The sequence below is a fragment of the Macrotis lagotis genome, chromosome 3 (assembly GCF_037893015.1).
Source record: "Macrotis lagotis isolate mMagLag1 chromosome 3, bilby.v1.9.chrom.fasta, whole genome shotgun sequence".
Lineage (NCBI taxonomy): Eukaryota > Metazoa > Chordata > Mammalia > Peramelemorphia > Peramelidae > Macrotis > Macrotis lagotis.
Window position 1 is genome coordinate 247,125,171 of NC_133660.1, and position 22,081 is coordinate 247,147,251.

Sequence of the window (22,081 nt, forward strand, 5' to 3'; positions counted from 1 at the left end):
ATGAAGAAACTGGACAAATGAGTACCCAAATCTCATTTTTCCTCTTTTATTCTTGTAAATGTCAACATTCATAAAAAATGAATTTCACAGGGCAGCTTGGTGGTACAATGGATAGAGCACCGACCCTGGAGTCAGGAGAACCTGCTTTTAAATCCGACCTCAAACACTTAATAATTGCCCAGCTTTGTGACCTTGGGCAAGTCATTCAAGCCCCATTGCCTTAAATATATGGAAAAAAATTTAAGTTCACTAATAATGATGATGATGCTAATAATGACATTGGTGATGCTGACATTTATTTTTTTATCTGGATCCCTGATTTAATCCATATAAGAGAATTCCTTGTGTGGAATTCCAGGATGGATATAGAAACTCCTAACAGAGAAGCAGATTTGCCATAGTCTTAGAGAATTGACTGAAACAGAGAGAAATTAAGAGATTGACAGAGATAGGACCTAATTTTATGATTTCATAAATAGTGCTCTAGCCACTCTACAATATAAAATAGTAACTGGTATTTTTATAGTACTTTAAAGTTTACTTAACACCTTCCATCCATTATCTCATCTGAACCATACAAGTCAATTAGAAAATAGAAGTATTATCAATCTCATCCAAGGACAGCTAGGTGATATAGTGGATAGAGTACAGTGCTTGGAATCAGGAAGGCTCATCTTCCTGAGTTCAAATCTGACCTCAGACACTTCCTAGCTGTGCGACACTAGCAAAATCACTTCACTCTGTTTGCTTTAGTTTCTTCATCTGTAAAATGATCTGGAGAAGGAAATGGCAAACACTTCCTGTAAGAAAACCCCAAATGAATACACAATGAATTGGACTGAAAAATGACAACACAATAATTGTCATGTAAGATGAGACATTGAGAGAAAAAAGAATTTGTTCTTACCTACCAGGGACTATAATATGGTTAAACATTGTGATATAGTGACAATAACTATTTGTAAATTTGGACCACTCTGCTATTTACTACCTGCCTGTCCTTGGGCAAATCACAATATCCCTTGGGACTTTATAAAATTTCCCAATTTGTACATTAAGAGAATTAGATGAGATGGTCCTTAAGGCCTTTTGAACTCTAAATCTATGATCTTATGAGTTCCTACAAATGTTCACATATGCATACCATCTGCCACTTCCCGACAAACAGGAAAACTTGCAACTCATGACTATGTTTCTTTCCCCAATATAGACATAGAGATTATCGCTATCCCCCTGATCATGAAAAGAAATATTTATACACCATGCAGTTCTGGCATATCCTTGCTGCCAAGATGTCCTTCATCATTATTATGGAAGTAAGGTAAGTCTTCCTTGTCATCTGCCCATCCTTTTGTTGCCCTCTCTTTAATCAGATGCTGCTATTGAATCTTCTTCTCCTTATGAGACAAATAGCATTTCTCTTTATGCTTCTGAAACAGAATTTGTATTGAAGAAAGCAATTGTTATCATGAAAAAATTATCTAGAAAGTCTTATTCACCAATAATTTATTAATCCTCTACATGATCCTCATTGCTGTACAAGATACAGAAGTAGGGCGCCTATTTCTTTACCTAGGAAAACACAATAGTCACAAAGTATTTGAAGGATTATTTGGGGGAGCAGGAGCTTAAATTTGTGCTAATTGACCCCCAAGGACTCCATTAGTAACAGAAAAGTAGGTTCAGTCCAGTTCTAAATTCTGTTAACAACAGAAATATCCACTAATGGAATGAGTTGTTTTGGGAGATAATGGGTTCCCCAACACAAGAAGTCTTCCTGTGGAAGCAGGATGACCATTAATAAAGGGAATTCTTCATCAAATGGTAGTTAAACTAGGTGGCCACCAGGAGGTACCTTCTGACCCTCAGATACTATGATTAGGTGTAGGAGACAAGGAAGTCTTCATGATGGATTGGACTCTCAGATACTATGACTAGACAAGGAAGACTTCATGATGGATTAAGTAGGTCTGAAATTAGAGTCAGGGGAGGGAGCCAAGATGGCAACAAGAAGGGATCGAGTCTTAGGAGCTCTCTGATAAAATTCATCAGCTAAGGACTCTAACTAAACTTTCGAGAGACAGAACCCACAAAGGGACCCAGTGAGGCAGTTCTCCTACTCAAGGTAACCTGGAAAAGAGCAGAAAGGCTCTGCTCCACGGGATCCGAGAGGCGGCCTGCCAGAGGGGTGGCCTGCCAGAGTGAAAGAACTTCAGCCTCCCGCAGGCAGCCCCAGGGCACTGGGAGTCTCAGCTCACAGCAGCAGGGGAGTCTCCTGAGCTGCACCCCGAGGAGCACCAGGCACAAAGTGGGGGGGCAGTGGGGGACCTCTGCCAGAGCGAGCCCAGCCCTCAGGGCACACAGGGAGCAACCTGGTCTTTCCCCAGCCCTGATCCAGAAACCTAAGCAGGCGGAGCTGGTAAGCAGGAGCCACCAGGGCATGAGCCCATTGAGCTGAGGGAGGGGAGTGAAGAGAGACTGCAGAGCTCTGTCCTCTGCCTCTGGAACAGGACTCTGGGGCTCTGAACACATTGAGATACTGATCCCAGTCTAGGCCCCCCAATAGAACAGCAGGGCCTCCCCCACCTCAGCCCCGTGGCAGAGGGAGGTGCTTTTGGTCATTCACAGACCAGGAGGGAGGACAGAGCCTCACACACTGAGACCCTTGTGGGAGTGTCCCAAAAGCTCAAACCCTCAAACCAGGCCCAGGCCGGGAAAATGAGCAAGCAAAGAAACAAAAGGAAGACTATTGAGAAATATTTTGCAAATGAGCCCAAGAAGGATCAAAATACTCAGTCTGAAGATGAGGAAGCACAAGCTCCTGCATCTAAAGACTCCAAGAAAAACAGAAATTGGGCTCAGGCTATGACAGAGCTCAGAAAAGACTTTGAAAATCAAATGAGGGAGTTGGAAGAAAAACTGGGGCAAGAAAGGAGAGAGATGCAAGAAAAACATGAAAATGAAGTCAGCAGCTTAGTCAAGGAAATCCAAAAAAAATGCTGAAGAAAATAACATGCTAAAAACCAGCTTAGGTCAAATGGAGAAAACAGTTCAAAAAGTTATTGAGGAGAAGAATGCTTGAAAAAGCAAAATTGGCCAGATGGGAAAAAAAGAGATAAGAAAACTCTCTGAGGAGAACAAATCCTTCAGAAAAAGAATAGAATTCAGGGAGACTGATGAATTTACCAGAAATCAGGAGTCAATACTTCAAAACAAAAAAAAAATGGAAAATTAGAAGAAAATGTGAAATATCTCATTGAAAAAACAACTGATATGGAAAACAGACTTAGGAATGATAATTTAAAAATTATTGGAATACCTGAAAGTCATGATCAGGAAAAGAGCATTGACATCATTTTCAAAGAATTACTACAGGAAAATTGCCCTGATATTCTAGAAGCAGAGGGCAAAATAGAAATGGAGAGAATCCACTGATCCCCCAGAGAAAGAGATCCCAAAAAACCAACCCCTAGGAATATTATAGCCAAGTTCCAGAACTCCCAAGTCAAAGAGAAAATATTACAAGCAGCCAGAAGGACACAGTTCAAATATCGTGTATCTGCAGTCAGGATCACACAGGACTTAGCAGCAACTACATTGGAAGCTCATAGGGCTTGGAATACAATATACCAGAAGGCAAAAAAGCTTAGAATGCAGCCAAGAATGAACTACCCAGCAAGGCTGAATGTCCTCTTCCAGGGAAAAAGATGGACTTTCAATGAACCAGGGGAATTTCAAATGTTCCTTTTGGAATGGCCAGAGCTGAACAGGTTTGATCTTCAGATACAGGACTCAGGTGAAGCATGGAGATTTGAGGAGAGGGGGAAAATATGAGAGACTTAATGAGGATGAACTGCATGTATTCCTGCATAGAAAAATGACACTGATAATACTCATATACAACCTTCTCAGTTAATAGAGCAGGTAGAGAGAGAGCTTTTATAGTTGAAGCACAGGAGAAAGCTGAATTCGAAGATAAAATATGGTGTAAAAATGGAGTTAATAGAAAAAAAAGGGAAATGGAATGGGAGAAAGAAAAAAGAGAGGGGAAATAGTCCAAGATATTTCACATAATAAGATTTTTTTTATTACAATGAGCTATTGCAATGATATGGAAGGGGAGAGGCAAGGGGGAATGAGGGAACCTTTGCTCTCATCAGAGATGGCTAGGAGAGGAAACAGCATATATACTCAATGGGGTATAGACATCTGGAGTAAGAAGGAGCGGGGAGCAGGGGGAAGGTGTGAGGATGTAAATAAAGGAGGAGAGCATGGACCATGGGGGGATAGTGGCCAGATATAACACATTTTCTTTCTTACTTCTTGCAAGGGGCTGGGACTGGAAGGCCTGACCAGGACCACAGGGCCAGGTGAATTCTGGGCCTAAGGGGTGGTATGGGGGCTCAGGGCTTCTTAGCCCCAGGACCAGGGATCTGTCTGCTGTGCCACTCAGTGACCGTACAGCAGAATCAGAGTGAAAGGAGAGAGAAAATAGAGTACATGGTAGTGGAGAAATAAGAAAGGAGGGAGTTGAGATCAGCAATGGCAACAGTGGAAAAATATGGAAATAACTTTTGTGATGGACTTATCATAAAGAATGAGATCCACCCATGACAGAGTTGTTGGTGTTGGAACACTGAAGCACATTTTTTGTTATTATTATTTGGGGGAGGGTGAAGGGCAAGTGGGGCTGAATGGCCTGCCTGCGGCCACATAACAGGGTGATCTTTGGGTGTCTGGGGCCAGATTTGGACTCAGGTGCTCCTGGCTCAAGGGCCAATGCTCTGCCTGCCACCCAGCCACCCCTACTATTATTACTATTTTATTTTATTTTGGGTCTTTTTTTTCTTTCTTCTTTTTGGTTTTTGCAGGGCAGTGGGGATCGGGTGGCTTGCATGTCACACGACTGGGTGATTGTTGGGTTTACGAGGCTGCATATGGACTCGGATGCTCGTGGCTCCAGGACTGGTGCTTCATCCATTGCACCACCTGGCCATACCTACAATTATTACTATTATTTTTTTCTTTTAACTTTTTTCTCTCCCCTTTACTTTTTTCGCCCAAGCAAGTCTATCTATATTCATGGGGGAGGAGGGTTATTTTGTTTACTTGTAAACAAGAATATTTTATTAATGTAAAAAAAAATTGTACAAAATGAGAATAAAAAATAAATTAAAAAAAAGAAAGAAATTAGAGGCAAAGAAAGAAAAGATGGAAGATACAAGAGGTCCCCCAAACCAGATTGTATCCAAAGGAGGACAGTCAGGATGGGAAGGGGTCTAGTAATTATCTCCTACTGGGGATGACTAAAGGAATGGAGTGGAGTGGGATGGAGTGGGATTCCTGGAGAAAAGTGGAGGGAAGGTTGTCAAAGAGTCATCTCAGAATTGGATAAGAGCCAATATTCATCTACCTGCAGAAAAACCTAGACTGGTATATGCCCTCACATATTGTTCTTACAAAAACTATCATAGAGTTGGGGAAAGCATTTTAGGTGATCTAGTGCACTCTCCTATTCAATGTCGCAATCTTCTCTATGCAATGTTGCTTATCGGTAGTCAACCAACCTTTCTAAGTACCTTATAATGCAATCCTTTCTCATTTTGAAGCAGCTATTATTGTTGGGAATTTCTTCTTTATATTATACCATGGACAGGAGTCACAGCAAGCTAAGTTTGGCCTGTTATGAGGAAATTACAGACAGGATTGCCTCCACACTCCACTGAAGCACTGTAGCAGGACTTTAATCTTCACTAAAGGGGGATGTTTCCTTCTTTTAATGAAAATTAGAAATAATGAAATGTTTGACTTGATGTAGTCTGGGATCTTTCAGTCAATGAAACTTTGCTCCCTTGCTATTTCTTATGTAGTCTCCCCAAATGTTTCCGCTGCATAGTCTGCGGCTCACTAAATATCTGAGTGTTTCCTGAAACCAGATTAAAATATAATTGAGAAATATTTAACAAAATAAGTAAAATAAAATATAACATATAAAATATTATGTTTTAAAATTATCAAGATGAGACCTGCAGGGATTCTTTTGTATGAATACTGGCCCCTGTTGCTATTTGAGTCTGACATCATTGTTCTACTCCAAACTAGGACATGATTCCTCCAATTGCCCATCCTCTCCTAATGGATTAATTAGATCTAATTTCCCAAATTATATTTTTTTTTAGGTTTTTGCAAGGCAAATGGGGTTAAGTGGCTTGCCCAAGGCCACACAGCTAGGGAATTATTAAGTGTCTGAGACCGGATTTGAACCCAGGTACTCCTGAATCCAGGGCCGGTGCTGTATCCACTACGCCACCTAGCTGCCCCTGCCAAATTATATTTTTTCAATAATGTATTAGACCCATCCAGAAAACAGAGTGCCTTAAACTACTTAATAGGATTCCACCTATGTTGCCTGACCATGTCAGTCAGATCAGATCATTATATGTTGACTTTCTGTTTTTCCATCCTTGCTATTGTCCCTCTCTCTCTCTCTCTGTCTCTCTGTCTCTCTGTCTCTCTCTCTATTCCTCTTTCACTCACACACACACACACATGCACATACATACATACATGCATACACTCACACATGTATGCATACATGCACACACTAAGGTGTTTTCAAACAACTATTAAGTCAATGAAATGAAAAGAAAAAGAAAAAGGAAAAAATTAAAATAAAATTTTTTTAAAAAACAAGTAATTTGACTCTAGAAGATTCTATGAGAAATTGACTTATCTTTGGAAGATTTCTGGTTTGGAAATCTTAATAGGGGATTTAGAATGCAATTCAAATTTCAGGCTATGAAAGCCCTGATCATGAGCCTTGTTGGATTTGTATCAAAAGTAACAAGAGTTGGGTCTCAACTTTTAAAATTGAAAAATTAGGTCAAGCCAAGGGATTTGTCATATCAAATTACTCACATTTTGGGAGTTCACTGTGCAAACAAATTACTACTAGTGATGATGAGTCATCTAAGCATGTAATATAATGAATTATCATTTCTCCAAGAACTGCTAGGTGATGCATGGATAGAGAGTGCTGGCCCTGTATTAGATGAATGTAGAAGATGAAGCTTCCCCAGTTTCAAATCAGGCCTCAGATACTTATCATCTGTGTGGTCCTGGGCAGTTCACTTAATCCTGATTTCCTTAGTTTTCATCTATAAAATGAGCTGAAGAAAGAAATAACAAACCACTTCAGTATCTTTGCCAAGAAACCCCCCAAAATGGGGTGACAGAGAATCAGACATTACTGGAAAAAAATGACTGAACAAAAAGTAACAAAATCTTTTCAATAGACAAGGATCATTTTGTTCCTTCACATTTCCTCACATCCTACTGGGAAAAAATGTCAAAACTCTTAAAAAACAATATGCATAGGGTGGCTAGGTGGCACAGTAGATAAAGCACCAGCCCTAGAGTCAGGAGTACCTGGGTTCAAATCCGGTCTCAGACACTTGAGAATTGCCTAGCTGTGTGGCCTTGAGCAAGCCACTTAACCCCATTTGCCTTGCAAAAACCTAAAAAAATGTAAAAAAAAATACGCATGGTCATGTAAAACTAATTTCCACATTTAACCATGTCCAGAAATGAACGTCTCATTCTGCATTTCTCTGGTACATTTTCATCATAATCTGGAATCATGATGGCACTGGGATGATCAGAGTTTGGGTTATGTTTTTTTTTGTCTTTGAAAGCTGTTGGTTTTTTCAATGGAATAGTTATTATGTAACTTGTTCTCTCAACCTGCTTTCTTTAATCTTTATCAGTTTATGCATAGCTTACTAAGGTTCAACCCATCTCTTCATTTTCTTGTGACACAAAAATATTCTAATACATTTGTACAATGTTTAGTCAATCCCATTATGCTGTGATCTCCATATTAAATTGTGAGCTCCTAGAGGGCAGAGAATGTCTTTTGTTTCTTTTTGAATTCCCAGCATTGAGCACAAGTATTTAATAAATGCTTTTTGATCAATTGACATTCCTCCCCTAATTTTCAATTCTTTTTCACTAAAAATAGAACTGCACTTAAGATCTCTGATGCATAATAATCTTAGAGACAAGATAGGATTGATTCCATTTTCAAAAAAAATTTTGAACATGAGACAATGAGGAAGTTTATTTTGTAAGACTTGTGTGTGTATTAATATATTATGAAGAATTTGTTTTCTTTCCAGTTATGTGTGATAAAATAGAGAGGAAAAGATGTTTATTTTGTGCAATATTTTTAGATGAATGATGTCATTTTATTGACTTTTACAAAATATCAATGACATGTTATTTGGAATTAATTGAATGGAAATTTAATTCATTTGAATTTGATTGATTGTAATTTAACTGGAATTGGTTTATGAACTGGGATGTATTGAGTAGAATGATCACCTATAAAGAATGGCTTAAAGAAGGTCCTTATATAGATAGAGGCTTTGAGGTTCCTTTCAACTGAATTTACTGTGATTCTTTGACATTTTTACTACCCACATTTAGTAACTATGCCTATTATTATTTGGTTTTTCCATTATTTTGTAAATCACTTATGGTATTTCTGGAGTGAAATGTCCATTCTAAGCTCCTTGACTCATTTTTGTTTCGGTAATGCCTCTTTTAAAGAATATTGACTTTAGTTATTGGTAGACTGGGGTGCTGAATGGGTAGCTAGCTGTTCTCAGGGGTTTGATCTCTTTGAATGTGGAATTCTTGTAAAAACAATAACATGAATAATAAAAACAATCCCAATAATACAGAAGGTACTATAATAAAAATAAAATTGGCTCAAGACTCTTGAGTCTTGTATTCAAATTCTAGCTATTTGCCCTATTGACATGGCATTTGATTTCTCTGAAATTCAGTATAGTCTACCTTAAAGTCATTTGACAAGATGAACTCTAAATGTCTCTAGTTATGTAATAATCCTGAAATGCTCTCTTTTTTTTTCTTAAATTCTCCCTATAGCATCATTTTTTATTGTCAAATTCTTTGTAGCCTGGATGATCCCTGATCCCCAACTAAAGATGATAACCCAAACCAAGTTCCTGAACAAGGAAATCCTCTGTGAATATGAGTTCAATAAATTAAAGAAGAAACTGTGGGGGCAGCTAAGTGGCGCAGTGGATAAAGCACTGGCCCTGGAGTCAGGAGTACCTGGGTTCAAATCTGGTCTCAGGCACTTAATAATGACCTAGCTGTGTGGCCTTGGGCAAGCCACTTAACCCCATTTGCCTTGCAAAAACCTAAAAAAGAAGAAGAAGAAGAAGAAGAAGAAGAAGAAGAAGAAGAAGAAGAAGAAGAAGAAGAAGAAGAAGAAGAAGAAGAAACTGTGCAATAAGACAGATTATCAAGTGGAAACAGAAGTTACCACCAAAAAAAGGTTAAAAGAAGTTGGCCCGGGTGATGGGATAGCTAAGGAACTCAGACCTGGTGACCTGATTAGCCACAATTCTGTGATGATAAGACCAATACGAGCTTGGAATACTCTACCCATAGATCAAGTACAAATTATCCATGTGAATATTTGGGATAGACATGCAATATACTTGAACTGCACTTCAAATACCATTTTCCAGCAGGATTTCCTCTGGCTCACTAGTCTTAGAAAAGTTCTAATTATATATTATGGTAGGAAGAATATACTCTTCTCATGGACCCCAAGCACTGAATCTACTACATGTGCAGCAGATGTCAATAGATAAGAATAATTTCTAGGGATTTCTTTGGTGTAGAGAATTTCTAGCTGAGAAAACTCCCTTTCCTACAGCAGTTCAGGACCTTCTCTTAAATGAAAGTCTAAGAAAGTTGCCTAGATTACAAAAAAGGTAAGTAAATGTATGTTAAGGGCAGACTATCCCAAGAGAAATGGAACTGACCTTTTAGCTTACTTATCCAGATCATGGAATGGGGCAGATCTTAGCACATTTTTGTCAAAGATCTGTCCTTCTAAATCTATGTCAATCAGACATCTTGGAAACAATCTCAGTGACTGGGAATTAATAAAGAATTCTATGTCCTTTCAACAATTAAATTCAAAAAATATTTATTAAGCACTTACTATGTGCTAAGCTCTGGGAATACAAAAAGAGGCAAAGACAATCCTTGTCTTCAGGGTGCTTACCTTCTAATAGGGGAGATAATGTGCTAGCAAATATATACAAAGCAAACTCTACATGGAACAAATAAGGCATACTTAAAAGCAGAAAATCAATGAATTTAGAAGGGCTAGCAGAAAGCCCAGGTAGTAGTAGTAATAGTAGTAGTAGTAGTAGTAGTAGTAGTAGTAGTAGTAGTAGTAGTAGTAGTAGTAGTAGTAGTAGTAGAATTTTGGTTGGAATTTAAAGAAAGCCAGAGGGATCAGCAGTTGGAGCAGAGGAAGGAGAGTGTTCCATTCTCAGAATGGAGTAATCTTGAGAAAATACTATGAATCAAGAGATGGGGCATCTTGTTCCTGGAAAAACCAGGAGCCCAGTGTTGAATCAAATATATCCAGAAAGTATGGTGGAAGAAGTCTGAAAAAGAAGGAGAGGGCTAGATTATGAGAGGCTTTGAGTGCCAATACAGGCAATTAAATAGGGATGTATGTTGGGGGGGACTGGAGTAGGGTGGGGGGACATGATCAGATCTGCATTTTAGGACAGACATTTCAGTAGCTTAATGGAGTATGAATTGTACTGGGAGAGACTTGAGACACTCAGACCCCTCAGTGGGCTATTGCAGTAATCAAGCATAAAGTGATGAAAGCCTACACCAGAGGAGTGGCAGTGCCAGGAAGAAAAGGGATATATTCAAGAGATGCTGCAAAGTTGAAATCTCCAGGTCTTCTTGACAAAAGCTTGGAAATGGTGAAGGAGAGAGAGTGAGGAACATAGTACAACTTCTAAGTTGCAAATCTGAAAGACTAAGAGGATGGTGTTGCTCTCCACAATAACAGGAAAGCACAATGCAGGAAGGGTTCAGTGGAAAAATAATCTGTTCTGTTTTGGACATAATGACTTGAAGATGTCTCTTCTACATGATTCAGTAGGTATGCATGCCCACACTCTCATGCGGAAGATCCCACTTATTTTCTTATAAATAAAGACCTCTGCCCTGAAGACGATGGTTTAATCATGACTTTGTGAATCTGGAGCCAGTTTACATCCATTACACCATACTGCTGCTCATGACTTCAACAGTCCAAGATATAATAACATAAAGTCTGAATAAATGAAATTTCAAGTAGCTGAGGGACCAGAGCTTCCACTTCATTTGTCTAATAGATGCCTGGACCTTTGGTTAAGCAGGAGAAAATCAATCATCTTTCCATTCTTGATGAAGGTCCAGCCACAGAGGTCTTTAAAATGTCCATATACCTTCTCCCTTTTGGAGGAGTATCTAATTGAGTTCTTTAATCAACTTGATGAAATTCAAGGGGAAAGGGCTGTTTGGAGGTAAATGAAACTGGTCTTCATCTTGGAGAATGTGGATATAGATTTGATATAGTGCTGAAAGGACACGGGATTACTGATTGGTTACAAGATATTAAGATTGTTTTTACAATCTCTAAGTTGTTTGACTGAAATGTAGATGGCTAGATCTCTGTCAGAGGTGCTGCTGGTCTCCATAATCTATAAAAGTGAGCTAGCTTGCATTTTCCTTTTGCTTCCTCTATTCAGATGAAGGGGCAGCTTAATGGTAGAGTGAATGGAGTCCTAAGTCAGGAGTCAGGAAGACTCATCTTTGTGAATTCAAAGCTAACCTCAGATGCTTACTAATTCTGTGACCCTGAGCAAGTCACTTTATTCTTTTTGTCTCAATTTCTTCATTTGTAACATGATCTGGAGAAGGAAATGGCAAAAACTCCAGTATCTTTGCCAAGAAAATCCCCAAAACTGAAGTCATGAAGAGTCAAATACAACCAAAAAATGACTAAATAACAATAAGAAGCAGAAAAAACATAATATTTCAAAGAATATAATTCCATTCTACTGGAGAAGAGTTGAGGGAGTGTTGTCACATATTACTGCCATGAGGTAGAAAGAGATATACCTATAAACCATCTGAGGGGAAAGATCATGAGAGAGAACCTGTGAGCCAGGAGCAAGGAAAGTTCTGGAAGATTTACTGAAGAAGAAGATAGGGTAAAAACCAGTATGTGCAAACCCTACTTGGCCCAAAAAGGCAGAACCAGCCTTGGAGTTTGTCTCATAGTTGAGCTCAATTTCAAGTTTCTCCCCAGTCTTCACATTTCTTGTTTTGACCTTCTCTGCTTCAAAGTTATTCTTGATGCTAATTTTTAAAATGACTATCAACTCTAGAGGAGAACCAAGAAAATTGATTGCTTCTATTCTTTCCACAATTTTTGTTCACTAGAGCTCTCTACCTCTGCTCAAAAAGTATAAAAGGAAAAGAAAGTTTATAAGGATAAGTTCGGGGGCAGCTAAGTGGCACAGTGGCTAAGTGGTGCGGAGCGGCTAGGTGGCACAGTGGATAGAGCACCGGCCCTGGAGTCAGGAGTACCTGAGTTCAAATCCAGCCTCAGACTCTTAATAATTACCTAGCTGTGTTTCCTTGGGCAAGCCACTTCACCCCATTGCCTTGCAAAAATCTAAAAAAAAAAAAAGATGTTTGGTATTTAGTGTATTTGTAATTTCAAGAGCTACATTTATTTAAATTAAAAGGAAAATGACATTCCTTACAATTTACAAGATGAATTTTGCATACTTAAATAGCAATATTGGTCAATTAAGGCCTTTTCTCCTTAACATTGGTATATATATTTTGTGAAGTCTTACCACCACCGAATCTAGGTTAGAATTTATATGTAGAATCCAAAAGGAAAGCTGTAATTTCTTAGTAAATGTTTCATTGCTCTCTCTTGAGAAGGAAATCTCAGACTGGGGCATTGGTCAAATTAGTTAGAGACTTAAAAACTCCTTAGGATACTTTGATTGTTTTTCAAGTACAAATGCAAATCATTTCAAAGCCTATAGTCTATTTTCTATAGCCTATTTTCTCATATAAATCCCTAAGCTAGAGAGCCAGATCTTTCCCTGTAAATTTTAATTATGGTTAACTCAGTCCAAGAAAAATGATTTTCTTTGTAGGACCCTAATTCTTATAGATAAAAGCTTTCCTTATCTTAAGTAGAGATAAGGATAAGTATCCTGATGCTACTCCCTCAGTGTCTTAGCATCCTTGAGGGCTAGAAAATTAAAACACCTCTAATGTAAATTAAAATGGGACTTGTAAAAAAAGTGAAATTATCATGGGAGTGAAGTTATTATATTCTTACCCATCACCCACCCCTATTGGTCATCAATGATACTAACACATGGGGCATTAACACAGGAAGCAGTATTTACTTTCTCAATCCTTATTAATTGTTATGAGAATAAAGGCATTACATATGCCCAGAGTGGGAAGAAGGCCATCCATTAATCATCCAGGTTGTCATATGCCTATCTCACAGATTGATATCCAACCCAAGACCTAAATCAAAGAGAATCTTATCTCTTATGGAAGTTTTAAGATTTCTACCATCTGCAAGAATAATACCTTGAAAAATATAAGATTGTAAACTTATGCAGACTACTTATTCACTGGAAATTGTGGCTAGTTCATTTGAAAAATCACAGGCTTCTAAATTTAGAAACTAATGTGGATTTGAGAATCTGATCAATTCTCCTTAATTATTTTCAATAAAACCCAGAGTAAATCCTCAATTTTCTTGCTGATTAGATCTTACCACTGGACCCAGGTGGCTCTGGTGACTTTGCACAGTCCTCCCTTGCCTAAATCCAATTCACTTGCAAGTTTCTTGTCACCTTCTTCAGAAAGGACAAGCAATAATTGAATAACACACACACACACACACACACACACACACACACACACACACATCTTTCAAACTCTTTTTTTTTAATGTATTATCTTCCCCTTTTAGAATGTAAACCCCTTAAGGGTTAGAATTAGCACAGTGATTTATCTAGTGATTAGTATAGTACCCGAAACTAAATAAATTCTTAATTAATATTTTTATCTCTTTTTTAATCTCTAAACCTCTCAATTGATTATGGGACAATGTTTAGTCTTTTGATCCCTTAGTGAATTAGTTTAACTCTACACTGTTCCCTTCTCTAGATTCCCTTTCCCCCTCTTACCTTTTTGTTTGCCTTGCTTTGCCAAGTCCCTCAGTCTTGGATCACTCCCATTATATCTCTTACCTTCATTCCTACTAGAATGACTAGCTTCTCTGGTGTCATACTTAGTGTTCAATCCAATTATTGCACAAGTCCATCACCCTTTGATATCATTGTTCTTCCAAAAGGAAAGATGAACAGTGGAGGAAAGCCTTGATACCAGTGTAAATCAATCTGATAAAGAAATAGAGCTGGAAATGATGATGGAGAGAAAGAAAATAAGCACCTACCATGTTAATCACTTTATAAATATCTCATTTGATCCTGACAATACCTGTGAGAGAGGTGCTATTATTATCACAATTTTATAGTTGAGAAAACTGATTAAGGTTAAGTGACATACTCAGAATTACACAGGCAGTAAGTATCTGAGCTCAGGTCTCCCTGAACTCTATTCACTATACCAGCTAACTGCATCTGAATCTTTACATATATACATATATATATATATATATATATATACATATATATTCTATATCTGATGATGCTATATGACTGCAAGTTATAGAATATCATGATTTTCATAGTATAGTATTTGAGTCATGACAGCAAAGCAGCCAGCATACTCCGTTCATATCCAATCAATGAGAATTTATTTGGTGCTTACTATACTAGGCACTGGAGAAGGAAATGAAAAACTCCTCCAGGAGCTTTGCCAAGCAATCCCCATAGACATCTTTGGTGTGTTATGATCCATAGGGTCATGAAGAAGCAGAAATGACTTAACAACAACATGAGGCTCTGTCCTGGGAATAAAAAGACAAAATGAAAATGGCCTCAACCTTCAAGGAGAGGGAATAAATGTACATAAATACATGCATGCATGCATGCATGCATGCATACATGTATACACATATATTAAGCATATTTAGATAGGTAAATAGATAAATGGATGGATAGATGGAAGGACAGATTGATAGAGATAGATAGATGATAGATAGATAGATAGATAGATAGATAGATAGATAGATAGATAGATATAGATAGAAAGAAAAAGAAAGAGATAGATAGATAGATAGATAGATAGATAGATAGATGATAGACAGACAGACAGAGATAAAATAGAGACAGGATGGGAACAGTTAGATGGCACAGTGGATAGAGTTCCAAGTCTGAAGTAAGAAAGACTCATTCTCCTTCATTCAAATCTGTCCTTGCTCAGGTACAAGTCACTGAGCAAGTCACTTATTCTGCTTCTATTTCCACATTTGTAAAATACAAAGGAGAGGGCACCTAGGTGGTGCAGTGGATAAAACACGGGCCCTGGAGTCAGTAGTACCTGGGTTCAAATCCGGTCCCAGACACTTGGGCAAGCCACTGAACCCCATTTGCCTTGCAAAAAAAAAAAAAAACCCTAAAAAAATACAAAGGAGAAGGAAATGGCAAACCCCGCTAGTATCTTTGCCAAGAAAACCCCAAGTGGGGTTATGGGGGGTCAGATATGCCTGGAAAATGACTCAACAGCAACAAAGAGAAAAGATAATGTTAGTAGGAAATAGCATAAGAAGCTGGGGAGACTAGGAGACAGTAGTTAGATTTGTCTTGAAAGAAGTCAGGAATTCTGAGAGATGGAGGGGAGAAGGAGAATGTTTCAGGTATAGAAGTCAGCTGGTACAAAAGCATAGAGATGGGAAAGGGAACATATAATATGGGAGAAGGGAAATATATCAATGTTACTAGATTCTAGAGTGCATGCATGAAGGAGAATCACACTTAAGAAGAATGAGAAGGTTGTGAGGAACATATATATATATATATATATATATATATATATATATATATATCAGAATTTTTATTTGATATAAGAAGCAGAAAAGAACCAATGACAACCAATAATATCTGTTAAGTATAACACCTGATCCATAAGAAAATTACTTCAACTATATGAAAATGGATTGGAATGGGGAGAGACAAGGCAAGCAGAGCATTATGTTGCTGATGTTTTGTTCAGTCGTTTTCAGTTGTGTCTGACTCTCTATGACCCCTTCTAGAATTTTCTCGGCAATGATATTGGAGTGACTTATCATTTACTTTTCAGCTCATTTTAGAAGTTAGGAAACTGAGACAAGCAGGGTTAAGTGATTTGCCCAGGGTCACACAGCTAGTAAGTGTCAGAGGTCAGCTTCGAACTCAGGAAGATGTGTTTTCCTGTCTCTAGACCTGACACAGTCTACTGTGCTGCCTAGTTTCCCATCTTTCTGGTCATTTAGACTGTTATAATAGTCTGAACAGGATGTGAAACTTGTGACTAAGGAAAAAGAAATATTGTAAAGACAGAAAAACAATCATCTGTATTTCTTTATACTTCCCATAAAACTCAGCAAGGAGAAACTGAAAGGGAAATTCTATTTAAAATTACTCCAGAATGTATAAAATAGTAGTAAGTCTACTTTCTAAGATATAGAGAACTATATGAATGCAATTATGAATAATTTTTACTGAAATAGGCAAATAATCAGAAAAATATTAATTGCTTATGAGTAGGATGAATCAATATGAAAAAGGCAATTCTACCTAAATTAATTTCCTTATTCAATGACATACCAATCAAACTTCTAAAGAGTTATTTTAGAGACCCCAAAAAATAATGGGATTCATATGGAGGAAAAAAATGTCAAGAATCCCAAGAAAAACAATATAAAAGCATGAGAACAAAACAAACCCAGTAGTGTTAATATCAATCTATACTACAAAGGGATTATTAAAACAATTTGGTACTAGTTTATAAAAAATAGAGAAATATGGCAGTTTTTGAAATAAGCCAGGAAATTACCTGGGACTCATAAATTCTTACACACAACAAAATAATGAGCAACAGAAATAATGTAAAGTTGTAGTAAAGCTGTCTTCCTAAGACAACTTGGGAAGATTTTAGGAAAGACTTAACCTCCTGGGGTGGTGGCTTGGTCTGATTAAAATATAACTATCTCCAGAGAGATACCTCAGAATCTATAAGCAACAAGCCCTAGGTGGCAGTCTCAGCTTCAGGAACTTTCAAATCAAAGACAGTCTGAGGGTCAGAAAGATGATCAAGAAAGATTTCAGGGTTATCCCCAGGTGCTGGACTCCAGTTCCAGGGCACAGACTTGGTGCCAGCTATGAGTATTGAGGAAAGAATACCCACTATGAGTGTGGTAGAAAAAGGTCAGGGATCCTGCTGGCTGTGGGCCCTTGCAGGAGAGCAGAGTCCCTGATTTTGGTTCAGACAGAGAAGTGAACTGAAGAGTGATGGAATGAGCAAGAACATTTGCAGTAGCAGCATTTCAGGGGGCACTGGGTCATGGCTCAAGGACAAAGGTGAGTACCTGAGGTCAAGTGCCTGGAGAGAGCTTAGAAAATAACAGCACAAAAAACCTGAAACCTGAGCTATTAATCTCTACAGTTCAGGACTAAAGTCTGATTTTAACATAAAGTTAAAAGATAAGAAATAAGCCTCTAAAAATATGACTAAGCAAAAGAAGAAAGAACCCAACCAAAGTTAGCTACTATTGTGACAGAGAAGATCTAAGCTCAAACTCACAAGAAGGTCGTAGGCTTTAAAAAGCTACTTCTATCTCAAGGGAAAAAGTAAAATGGCCACAAACAAAAAAGTTTTTGAAGTTTGAGAATCAAATTAGAGAGGCTGAGGAAAAATTAGGAAAAAATAAAATACAAAAAATTATGAAATAAAGTCAGCCAATCACTAAAACAGATCCAAAATCTTATGGAGGAAAATATCTCATTATTAATTAGAATTGGGGAACTTCTGGGGCAGAGCCAAAATAGTAGTATGAAGCTAGCATTTTTCCTACTCAAGCTTTTCCCTACACAGTGCTAAATGCAGCCTCTACACAGACATTAGCTACAGACCACACCAAGAAAAGACAAGATCTAAAGAAGTTTTCAACTGAAGACATCATGGAGGATCTTCAGTGAAGGTCTGTCCCAACCAGGCAGAAGAGTGGGAAAGCCAGTGGGAGACATATTATCCACAGTGCAGTCCAGGTCCCAGCTGCTAGATACCAAGCCAGAGGGAAGAGTCCCAACCACAAAAATCTGAACCCTGGAAACACTGGCTAGGCAGAGCCTGAATATAAAGGAGGAAACAAACATCCTCAAAGGCAATGTCTGGGCTGCATAGACAACATCTTGGCCAATGATAAACCAGGGATTAGACCCCAGTTCCAGCACAAAAAGCCTAGGGTCTACACTCCCTACAACCCAGGAGCAGAACTCAACCAATCAAAATGAGCAAAAAAAAAAAAAACTTAAGGAGCAGCTAGGTGGCGTGGTGGATAAAGTACCCGCCTTGGAGTCAGGAGTACCTGGGTTCAAATCCGGTCTCAGACACTTAATAATGACCTAGCTGTGTGGCCTTAGGCAAGCCACTTAACCCCCATTTGCCTTGCAAAAACCAAAAAAAACAAACCTAAAAGAATACTATCCATAGAAAGCTACTATAGAAATAGAAATGATAAAAAATGTCATCTCAGAAAAAAGCAATGACAAATTACCTACATAGGAAGTCTCAAAGGAGTCTATGAATTACACTCCAATTTAAAACCTTATAGAAAAACTTAAAGTATATGTGTCAATATGGCAGTAAGACAAAATGTAAATTGCAATAAGCTCCAGGATCTCCTTGTTTTCTGATGGAAGACACTCATTTTGAACTGAATTAAGATGTTAAGCAGTTTCTTTAACAGAAGACAAGTAGTCACCAGAGCAGGAGAGGACTTTTTGGAATAGATTCAGAGGATGCTGAAGGACATTGGGTGCCTCCAAGGGAGAAGAGAAGAGAAGGAGAAGAGAGGAGAGGAGAGACACTGAACCAGTTACATCTCTACCATCTTTCACCTATGTGTACATTGTTTATCTGTAACTTCCCCTTGACTATGTAAAGATGACACCCCTACTTATGCCCTTCTCCTTATGGAAAGAAAGAGGAGAGGCAGGGTGAAAATGTTCTCCATTGAGAGAGAAAGAGAGATTAGTGGGTGGCAGTGCCCCTGGGTCTGACATAGATTCTCAGTCCCTAATCAGAGGTGCACTGTGGCACAGGGTTCTGATCCAGAGGAGAGAAATACCAGTGGCATATGACTGAAGGTGATTATTGTTTATAACTGACTGGCCAGGATATTTACCTGGGGAGTAGAATATGTCTGAATATGTCCAGAAGCGGGGTGCATATATTCTGGATTGTACAATTTAGAGATAGGTGGCCTCAGACTCATGTGAGATTAATGATGGTACCTGGATCCTTTGTAAAGATGTGCAAACTGGGGCATTTATTAAGGGAAACTGATTGGGGTGGCTAGGTGGTATAGTGGATAAAGCACCGGCCCTGGAGTCAGGAGTACCTGGGTTCAAATCTGGTCTCAGATACTTAATAATTACCTGGCTATGTGACCTTGGGCAAGCCACTTAACTCCATTTGCCTTGCAAAAACCTAAAAAAAAAGGGGGGGAAACTGTGAGTTAGTATGGACTTGCAAGGAAAGTACGGAAATGGCCATTTACAAGAAAAATAATTTAAGGAACATCACTAGGTATATAGTTTGATCAGTTTTGGAACCAGGAAGACCTTTCTATAGATTTTGGTATAAAACTTGCAGTGCAAGGAAGTACAGCAACCTTGGAAATGTACCTATTATCATGGTGATTATAGGGCTTATCTAAAAGGGTCCCTGGGAAGTAAGGAGGTGATCAGGGAGTTATTAATTAGACTTAAGGGCCAACTCAGAAATGTGAAGAAATCTCAACAAAATAAAAGAGGAGGGATTGTGTGGGATAAAGTTGAGATTTCTTAAGTAAAATATAGATTGAATCTGGTTAGCTATGTGCCCCTCCTCCTCCCTTGACAAAGCAAACTAATGGGATATAGTCGAAGAGTCAACTGACTTCACCTTATCTGTTGATGTCTGGAGAATCATTCAATTCCTGGGACTAAAGAGATAATCAGTTTCGGTTTGAATTTTATGCTCCTTTCCCTAGATTAGTTTGCTTTGTTTGACTTCTCTGCCCCTTTCCCTAGGGTAGTACTGGTGATTAGATTGTAAAACCACTTTCCTCATTTAGGAGGGTGGGTCAGTGGGGGGAGGGGATCGCATTAGGATAAATGTGATTCTTGAACCTTTCACTTTCCCCTCAATCTCTCCAAGTGGTTGTGGCCCATTTCTCGAGAAAGGAATAAAGCCTTCTCTTCATACCTTGAAAAAAAAACTTTAAAAAGAATTTAAAAACCAAAAAAGAAAAATGGAAAAAAGAAATGGAGCCATACAGGAAAATTATGAAAAATTGACCAAAGTCATCAACTCCTTTAAAAGCAAAAATAATCAATTACAAAAAGAATTCTTCAAAGAAAATCTTCAAAGAATAAAATCAAAAAACTGGAAAAGGAATTCAACTCATCCAAAACTCAAATCAACCAATAAGAAATGGAATGCAACTAAGCAAAAAAGTAAAATTAACCAACTGGAAAGGGAAACACAAAAACTAATTGAAGAAAATAAAACCCTAAGAATTAGAATTGAACAAATAGAAACCAATGAATCTAGGGGACCCTAAGATTCCTTCAAACAAAGTCAAAAGGTTGAAAAAATTGGAGAAAATATAATGTGCCTTTTAGAAAAAAACAAACACCCTGGAAAATAAATTGGTAATTTATTCAAAATATCAAAATTTATTCAAAATTCAAAAGATTTATTCAAAAGATCAAAGAAAAGAAGATATCTTTCAGGAAATTATCAGGGAAAACTATCCAAATCTACCAAATCAAGAAAGCAAAATAGCCATTGAAAGAGTACTCAGAACACCTCCAGAAGGAAACACCAGAATAAAAACTCCAAGAACTAACGTTGTCAAATTCCAGAATTCTCAAATAAAGAAGAAAATATTGTAAGCAGTCAAAAAAGAAACAATTTAAATACAAAGGAAGCACAATCAGAATTAGACAGGACTTATTAGTTTCAACCTTAAAGGATTGGAGGTTCTGGAATATGATATTTTGGAGGGTAAAAGAATCTTGAATTACAAACAAGAATTTACTATCCTGCAAAATTCAACATATTCTGTCAGAGAGAAAGATGGATGTATGATGAAATAGAAGACTTCCAAAATTTCCTGACAATCAGAAGTGAACAGAGAATTCATCCTTCAAATGCAAGACTCAAGACATGCATAAAAAGGGAAAGGGAAAGGGGAAAAAATATTAGTCAAGAATCTTAAATTGTATACAGTCCTACAAGACGTTTAACTCTAGAGAATTGTGTTTCTCTTAGGATAGTTAAAGGGTTAAAAATAGTTGAAGAGATTTTTACTTAGAAGATATGGGTAGAGTTGTCTCTTATCCTTCTCTATTGAAGAAGATCAGAAGGACATCACTATGTTTGAGACAAATTACAATGCTTCCAACTGTGGCTGATCAGACCAACATGAGCTCAGAATGCCCTACCATAGGTTGGGCACAATTAAACCAGGTAAACACCTGGGGTGTTTATTCTAAACTTATGTGTTTCATGTTTCCTTTGATCTATTTTAATTCTATCTTGCTCATAGACACACTCTCTGCTGAGGAGCATCCTGTCCTGGGTGGTCCTGTGCCAGTGTCTCCCATGCCTAACAATCAATGCTAAAGTTTTAAGAGAGACCTTCAGGGTGTCCTTGTACTTAAAGTACCCAGAGGCTCTCTACATAATTAAACAGAAGTGACTTTACTTTATTAGTCACTTAGAGGTTTATAGTTTAAAAAAGGAAGAGGGTGGGAACAAACTTAGAAGTGTTAGACTAAAGAAATTTAGTTAACAAAGTTAACTAACTTTTAGTTAACTTGTTAGCTAACTTTTAGTACCCTGATTGGGGTGCTAAAGGGACAGTAGGAGAGAGTGTACTTGATACTTTGTTTGGGGCTACAAGGTTATGGTTGGAGTACAA

The 22,081-nt window shown here is 38.0% G+C and overlaps 1 protein-coding gene across 2 annotated transcripts in view; it reads left to right on the plus strand.

The window, feature by feature from the left end:
* The window catches only part of LOC141518394 (anoctamin-5-like), a 50,502-nt gene extending 40,613 nt beyond the window's left edge, over positions 1 to 9,889 (plus strand). For both annotated transcript variants that reach the window (XR_012477180.1, XR_012477181.1), the window contains 2 exons: positions 1,211 to 1,321; positions 8,983 to 9,889. The gene's annotated coding sequence lies outside the window, so the exon portion shown is untranslated. The remainder of the gene's footprint in view (positions 1 to 1,210; positions 1,322 to 8,982) is intronic.
* Positions 9,890 to 22,081: the final 12,192 nt, after the last annotated feature.